Raw genomic sequence first — 8,172 nt, forward strand, 5'->3', positions numbered from 1 at the left:
GTCATTATCTAGGAATATAGAACCCCTAAAATCTGATTGCCAATTTTATACAGGTTTTTAAAAAGTCATAATAATGTACTGGAACAATAATTATTTACTTAACTAAATATTCACATGATTGATTTTAATTACACATAGACAAAAAGTTAATTATCAACTTTCTTGAGCTACTCCATCAGATATCATGATTTTATACACTTATGACTCCCTAAGCAATGAAAAAAGATTGGAAATCACTTGAACTGCTATCTTTCTATTTCCCTGTAATGTATTTTGAGAACTCACTGAAGCTAATTTTTAGGAAACATCTGGTAAAAGCTTGTATGGTTGATCGAAAGGACATAAAATTGAGGGATAAAATATTTTCATAGCGATGAGTTTGCACCAAGAGATAATAAAGATACAATCTTGATTGGATGTGTAGATAAAAGAGAATTTGTGTTATACTTTGACAGAGATAGCTGTGACAGGAAGATGGTTGGGGACCTTTGTCCCCATATGTTATGATGGAAGGACCTTTCATCTATCTTAGTATGCCAGCCATTAAGATAGATGAAAGGTTATGGAACTCAGAAGAATGGTAGTACTTGAAATACCCCTATTTCATTAATAGTGAGTAAATCATGTAGGAAGGCAAAGATAAGCAGCTGGGACTACATCAAATTAAAGAGCTTCTGCACAGCAAAAGAGACAATAACCAAAACAAAGAGAAACCCCACCAACTGGGAGAACATATTTGCACACAACACTAATGATAAAGGACTGATCACAAAATTCTGCAAAGAGCTGATGAGACTCAACAACAACAAAGAAAATAATCCTGTCAAAAAATGGGCAGAAGAGCTAAAACGAAACTTCTCTGAAGAGGAAATGCAAATGGCCAACAAGCATATGAAAAAATGTTCAACATCACTTGTAATCAGGGAAATGCAAATCAAAACTACCATGAGATACCATCTCACACCAGTGAGAATGGCACATATTAAAAAAACTAGCATCAACAAATGTTGGCGAGGATGTGGAGAAAAAGGAACTCTTCTGCACTGTTGGTGGGAGTGCAAACTGGTCCAACCACTGTGGAGAGCTGTGTGGAGATTTCTGGACCTACTGAACATAGAGCTTCCATATGATCCAGCAATTCCACTCCTAGGTATTTACCCAAAGGACACAGAAACATCAATTCCAAAGAGCACCTGCACCCCTATGTTTATAGCAGCACTGTTTACAATAGCTAAGCTTTGGAAACAACCCAAATGCCCAAAAATAGATGACTGGATCAAGAAGATGTGGTACATATACACCATGGAATATTACTCAGCATCCAAAAAAGATAAACACATGCCATTTGCAGCAACATGGATGGCGCTGGAAGGGATCATGCTCAGCAAAATAAGCCAGAAAGAAAAAGAAAAATACTGGATGGTCTCACTCATAGCAGGAATCTAGAAAACCTAAATAAGGGACCAGGAAAAAGAATAGCTATAAGAAAGAAAATATCAAAATCAACAAACAACTATGAACCAGAGACACTCTATGGGGGGCGGGGGGCGGGGAGGGGCGGGATTGGGGTCAAAATAAGGGGGTTGCAATTGTATGGGGAATATAAAAATAAAATTGAAATTAAAAAAAAGAAATGCATTTGATCTGGTTCCTTTAAATGGTACTTACAAGAATACTATTGAGGAAAAAGTAAGTGATAGAAAAGAGGTAGATTTAAGGACAGACTTTTATATATTCAATTCAATTTCAATATGTATGCAGACAAGGACCCAATCAAAAAGACTGAAAGAATAGTCAGGGCCTCCCTTGGTGGCGCAGGCGGTTGAGTGCCGCCCTGTGAAGCTGTCCACGGCCTCTGCAGCGTGGGGCCGATCCCAACTGTCCACGAGGGCCCCACATGGCGCGGCAGACCTCTCCTGTCTCACCCGCTGCTTCCCTCAGCAGTGTGTTTCATCAGTCTGCCTGTTCTGTTCCCCGCTCTGTCTCTGGTGAATCCTCTCACCCTCTCACACATCTGGCCTGTCCCCTGGTTTTTGTATAAATAAATTAAAAAATCTTAAAAAAAAAGAAAGAATATTCACATAAAAAGGAGAAAAACAGCCCTGAAGGGCATGATAGAGGCAGCGGAAAATTTAAAAAGAAAATAAAACTCTACAATAGTGTCATAACTTCAAAACAGGATATTTGAAATAACAAGAGCACTTTGAATTTATCATTGGGAAGTTCATTTGTGGATTTTCTATGGTCATTTGTAAAGACCTAGTTACAGAAGCAAGATAAAAAAGCTTTAAAAAATGGGGCCTCCCCTGGTGGTGCAGGCCATTGAGCGCCATGCTGTGAATCTGTCAGCAGCCTCTGCAGTGCCGGTTCGATCCCGGCTGGCCGGTGAGGGTCCCACATGGTGCGACAAACCTCTCCTGTCTCGCTCGCTGCTTCCCTCAGCAGTGTATTTCAGTCATTTTGCCTGTTCTGTTCCCTGCTCTGTCTCTGGTGAATCCTCTCACCCTCCTGTGCATCTGGCCTGTACACCGGTTCTTGTATAAACAAACAAATAAATAAATAAATCTTTAAAAAAAATGCTAAAAAATGAACAAGAGTGGAATGTTCAGAATCTCAGCGAGAAACTTTGGGTCATGCACAAGAAAGATTGATTTAAAGGGAACCAAATAAGACATCAGTGTAAAAAATTAATAACAATACAAACACAACAAAACAAAAACAGACAACTATAAATTAGAGACATCCTGCAGAAGAGGGGGAGGGAGAGGGATCAGAGGGAGGGAGGGAGGAGCACAGGGAACTGTGGTGATAGAGCCCGTGTGCATTGATGAAGGAAACTCTATGGGGACTACACCTGAGGTGGGAGAGGAAAATATTGTTTAAAAATGAACAATGATGTAAAAAAATAAGTAAAATAAAAATGAGTGATGTTGGGAAGGGCAAGAAGATGTTTCTTCGAAAGTGTGCCCAGTACCATCCTGGGGAGAAAGGAAGCATGAAACAAGCCAAATATCCCACATTAGTTTGGCTGAATGACAGGGTCAGGCTGCTGGATTCTCTTACACACATGCCAGCAAGAACAAAGACATCACTTGGAAAGAGAATATACTGATGGAGTAGTTGGGAAATCCGAAGGAGTACATACCTGAAACAAAAATGATCTTGACTGGCATTAAGAAAAAGGATATTCTATGGAGACTACACCTGTCGGGTGGGGTGGAGGGGCGAAAAAAAAAGAAAACTTTGTTTAAAAATGAACATGATGTAAAAATATATATAAAATAAATTAAAAAAATAATTCAGAAAGGGCAGAGTTGATAGTGTATCTGAAAAAGTTACCAATGAGTAATAGTTCACATTGTCTTACTGACTACAAAACAGATATGTCTTCTTTTTTGTTTACCACATATAAATTGATTTCTTCTAGCAGAATTCACGTCATGAATGGCTGATAGAATCTGTGGGACAATCCTGATTTAAGTAAGATTGGCTTGCAATTAAATGAATATGACAGGCTTCTGAATTTTGATAGCAATTCCAGTTCAGCAAGCACAATCATTGTTCTCCATCTACAGATATAATTGGAGTTGGTTATTAACCTTCAATTTTTCACAGAATGGTGAATAACATCTTAAAAATCTGTAGGAAATTGGATTTATATTTGGATTAATATACTTGGTTATATTAATGCACTTAAATACTTAGAGAATCCCTTCACTGTCTCATAAAACAGAAGAAGACTTACCTCTGTTTCAAGTTGTATTAATTAACCTGATAAAGGCAAGAACTGAAGATAAGCTGATAATGTCCATTTTATCTTTATCGTGTTAATTATTCCAAATTAATTAAGTTTCCCTATATCTAAAATGTTGCTGTTTATTAGTGTTATAGTATCTAAAAAAGAATATTTAGTGTTTCTGGGCCTCCCCGGTGGCGCAGCGGTTGAGCGCTGGGTTGCGAAGCTGCCTGCAGCCTCTGCAGCGCCGGTTCGATCCCCGGCTGCTCCCCGGCCACCAGAGGAGGGTCCCACATGGCGCGCAGACCTCTCCTGCCGCCCGCTGCTCCCCTCAGCAGTGTACTTCGGTCCTTCTGCCTGCTCTGCTCCCCGCTCTGGCTCTGGTGAATTCTCTCACCCTCCCACGCTTCTGACTGTACCCAGTGCTTGTATAAATAAAATAAATAAATAAAAATCTTAAAAAAAAAAAAAAAGTTAATTCTAAAAAAAAAAAAAAAAAAAGAATATTTAGTGTTTCTCACATCTTTTAGGTGTGCTAAGTCAGACTGTGACATAATTCAGGACTGTCTTTTAAACAGATATTTAAAAATAGATACACCTATAGAAATACCAAATATATGTGTCTGATAATGGTGCGTTTGTCAGCTCAGAAATGTAGAAGAGATATACCAACAACAAAAATTTGTGTGTGATCATAAGACTCAAGATAATCAAAACAAAATCCAGAAAATGAATAAAATGAATGGTATGTGTAGAGCACCACAAAGGTTATGGGTTGGTATCTTCACAAGAACAATCATATTTTTTTGTCAAATGTGAAGAAATTTCACTCACCAAAGTTGAAGTTAGTCAGTAGAAACAAATCTTATTTAATTCAAATTGAGCATCTTTGTTCTAGAATTTAGCTGGTAGCTTAATCTTGAAATTTCTCATGTAGGGAAGAGCTGAGATGTTTTCATATAAGATTGAACAGGGAACATAGATCCAGGGACATTTTAATTTAACATTAAGCCCATGATACTTGAAATGAAGCCAGCGCTGCCTAGGCACTAGGGAACAAATCTGTTTGGTATGTTTAGTATTTCGGGAAAACACTAAGTGCAAAGCATTGGACTTCCTGGAGCCCTCCCTCAAGGAATTGCCTCAGTGGAAAGTAGTTAATTATCATCTTGGTTCAACTGATGTTATAGTCTATGCATTTCAGGGAGATAAAAATATATATTTTACAAAATATTTTTATAGTTTAAGTGAAGACTTAATTTTCTGTGAATTTTTTTTTATCTACTAACAAATGCAATTTAATTGGTCACCAGAAAAATCATACATGTGTATGAGTCTCGTTTGAAAAGGAAATAGTAGTTATTTATATAAACTCATACATAATTACAGATTCAAAGTATCTTAGAGTTAAAGCAATACTTATGGATCATTTAGTCCATGCATTATTCAAACATTATTTTCTAAAGTAACTCTGAAGCTAATAATCGAACCCCTATTTCAGCAATCCCGTAGGTGAGCAATATTCAACAAAAGATATTGAATATATTAAGTTTTCAAATGCCTATGGTTTGGAGAATGGCAATTTTTAATTGTCCGAAAATGTAACATGAAATCTATGTTCTTAATAACGAAAGAATTTTTTAAACTAATTTAAAATCTTTAGTCTCCTCATAAATATAAAAACTTGATAACTATCAAAAATTCACAGTACACAGGACTATGGGGATGGACTGTGGTGCTTTGGTAGTGGATGTGGTATAGTAAGAACACCTAAATAGGGGATTCTGTATGTCTACAACACAAACAATAATCTAAGCCAATGATACCTTAAAAAAAATGAATGTAAAAATGAAAAATGCCTAGCACACCAAATTTCAGGAGGTAGCATGTACTCAGAACTGTAACCTCAGGAGTAAGTATACTTCAAGTAGCTGCTTCCCTAGTTTTTCCTCCAGGCTTCTCACTTGTTCCACCATGCTGAAAGCTCTGTGGGCAGGAGTGGGGCTTCTAGCATCATAGGAGCAGAGTGTAGGTGAGTTGTAGGGGGACCATCATATGGTTTCTCAGGGATCTCAAGTGCACATAACTGAAGATGCCTTCTCTGGGGGAGTTCAGGTTCTTCATTGAAGGATTCTCCCTCTGACATTTTTCTTTAAGGAATAGACCTGGCTGGCATTCTGGAGTTGTGTAGGGGACAAGGGGATGGACTCATCTTGCAGCATGTTACTGTTCACTATTCCCATTATCAGTTTAGTGCTCCACTCATACTATTCTCTGGGAAGCAGCCAGTGCTGATCTCCCTCCCCCAACTCAGTTCCTCCAGACAAACCTGAGGGAAAGTGTACTATGAACACCTGAATGTAATGGGTGAGTGAAGGAAGAAGAAAGGCCTTAATGATCCTTATTTAGACTTTTCAGCTATATGATGTTCAGTTTTCAAACTTGCTCTTAATTTCCATAGATGTGGAGCCTTTTCTTGAGCATGTCCATGTACATGCTTAGACACATACATGCACATGCACAGCCTCCTGTCTTTAAATGTTTATCTAAAAATTACTTTCCAAAGTAATTGCCTTTATTTTTTTTTTTTGGCAGAATCCTTCTTTTTTTTATTTATTTATTTATTTTTTATAAATTTTATTGTTATATTCCCCATACAATTGCAGCCCCCCATTCCAAAGTAATTGCCTTTATAAGCGACTTTTTTTTTTTGCAATTCAGTGGATATGATTCCATGTAAATAGATATGTAAATATCCTTCCAAACTTCTCAACAATAAGTCACAAAAGGTTTAATATTTGACAAAGACTGTAATAGTCTCTAAGCATAAAGCAAAATAAAATAAGAAGAGATTCTGCTTTGAATAGGTCTATAGTATCTGCAGGGGAAACAAGAACATATAAAAAATAAGGACAAAGGGTCAGTTAAAGTCAAATCCAAAAACTAGACCTTGAAAGCAGGCTATAGAACTGAGACATTCAAAGGGAGAGGGGAAGAGGGAGGGGCAAGCACGAAATAGAGAGGAAGCAAAAAGACTAAGATGGTGGGCTGTTTGGTTGGTGGGAGCACTATATGGTACCATCTGTAGAAGGGAGTTTCTATACTTTCAAAATACAAACAACAATGTAAGCCAATGTTACTTTGAGTTCAGGAACTGTTTGGACTTCTTAGTTTATTCTTCCCAGAGCAAAGCTGGGAGATTCCTGGGATGTCATCTTCCCATTGTCCCAATCCAGAACAATTATGCTTACTGAAATTAATAGTAAAATGACTGGAAAAATGAGAAATACATCAAGGACAGAGGAAATATAAAGTCACAGAAATAAAGAATGCAATAATTGATATTAAAAATACAATAGATGATCTCACAAGTAGACTCAATTAGGCTGAGGAAGGAATTAGTGAGATGGAAGATGGAATTAGTGAGATGGAAGATAGAATAGTGGAAATCATCTAAAATCAACAAAAAGTTAAAATAAGTAATAAAATAAAAACAACATAAGAGACTTATGAAACAGAATCAAAAGGAACAATATTTGCTTCATAGAAATTCTAGAATAAGATAGAAAGGGGCAGAAATCCTATATGAAGAAATAATAGCTGAGAAATACCCCCAAACTTGGGAAGGAAATAAATATCCAGATACAGAAAGCTCAGGGTATCAAATAAAATAATCCCAAACAGATACACACCAGGAAGTTATAATTAAAATGGCAAAATTAAAGATAAAGAATCCTTACAGCAACCAGTGAAAGGCCGAGAATCACATATAAGGGAACCCCAATAAGACGATTGACAGATTTCTCAACAGAACTCTACAGGCCAGAAGCAATTTATAGATTAATTTCAATCCCAGTAATAATCCCAATGGCATTCTTCAAAGAAATAGAGCAAGAATTACCAAATTCTTATGGATCCTGATTAGCAAAAGAAATGTCAAAGAAGAAAATGAGTGGCGGTATCACACTCACAAACCGCAAGCTAATAAAAGCACAATAATTAGAACAGCCTGGCACTGGAACAAAACAGACACATAGAACAACTGAATAGAATTGAGAACCCAGAAATAAACCCACATATATATGGAAAGGAGCTGAAAACATACCACAGAAAGAGGATAGCCTCTTCATAATGTTCTTGGGAAATCTGGACAATTGCCTGCAATAGAATGAAATTAGAGCACAATTTCAAATCATACACCAAAATCAATTCAAACTGGGTCAAAAACTTACGTGAAAACCTGAAACCATAACGTACATAGACAAAAACATAGGGAAAACATTACATGGCATGAGCTTTAGTGATGTCTTTAGAGATTCATTCTCAACAGCAAAGAAAAAAAAAAAGAGAACATAATCAGTTCAGACTACATCAAACTTGAAAGTTTCTGTACAGTGAAAGAAACCATAACTAAAATTAAAAAAAAAAAACCTACT

Source organism: Talpa europaea (genome assembly GCF_964194135.1).
Source record: "Talpa europaea genome assembly, chromosome: 2".
NCBI classification, from domain to species: domain Eukaryota; kingdom Metazoa; phylum Chordata; class Mammalia; order Eulipotyphla; family Talpidae; genus Talpa; species Talpa europaea.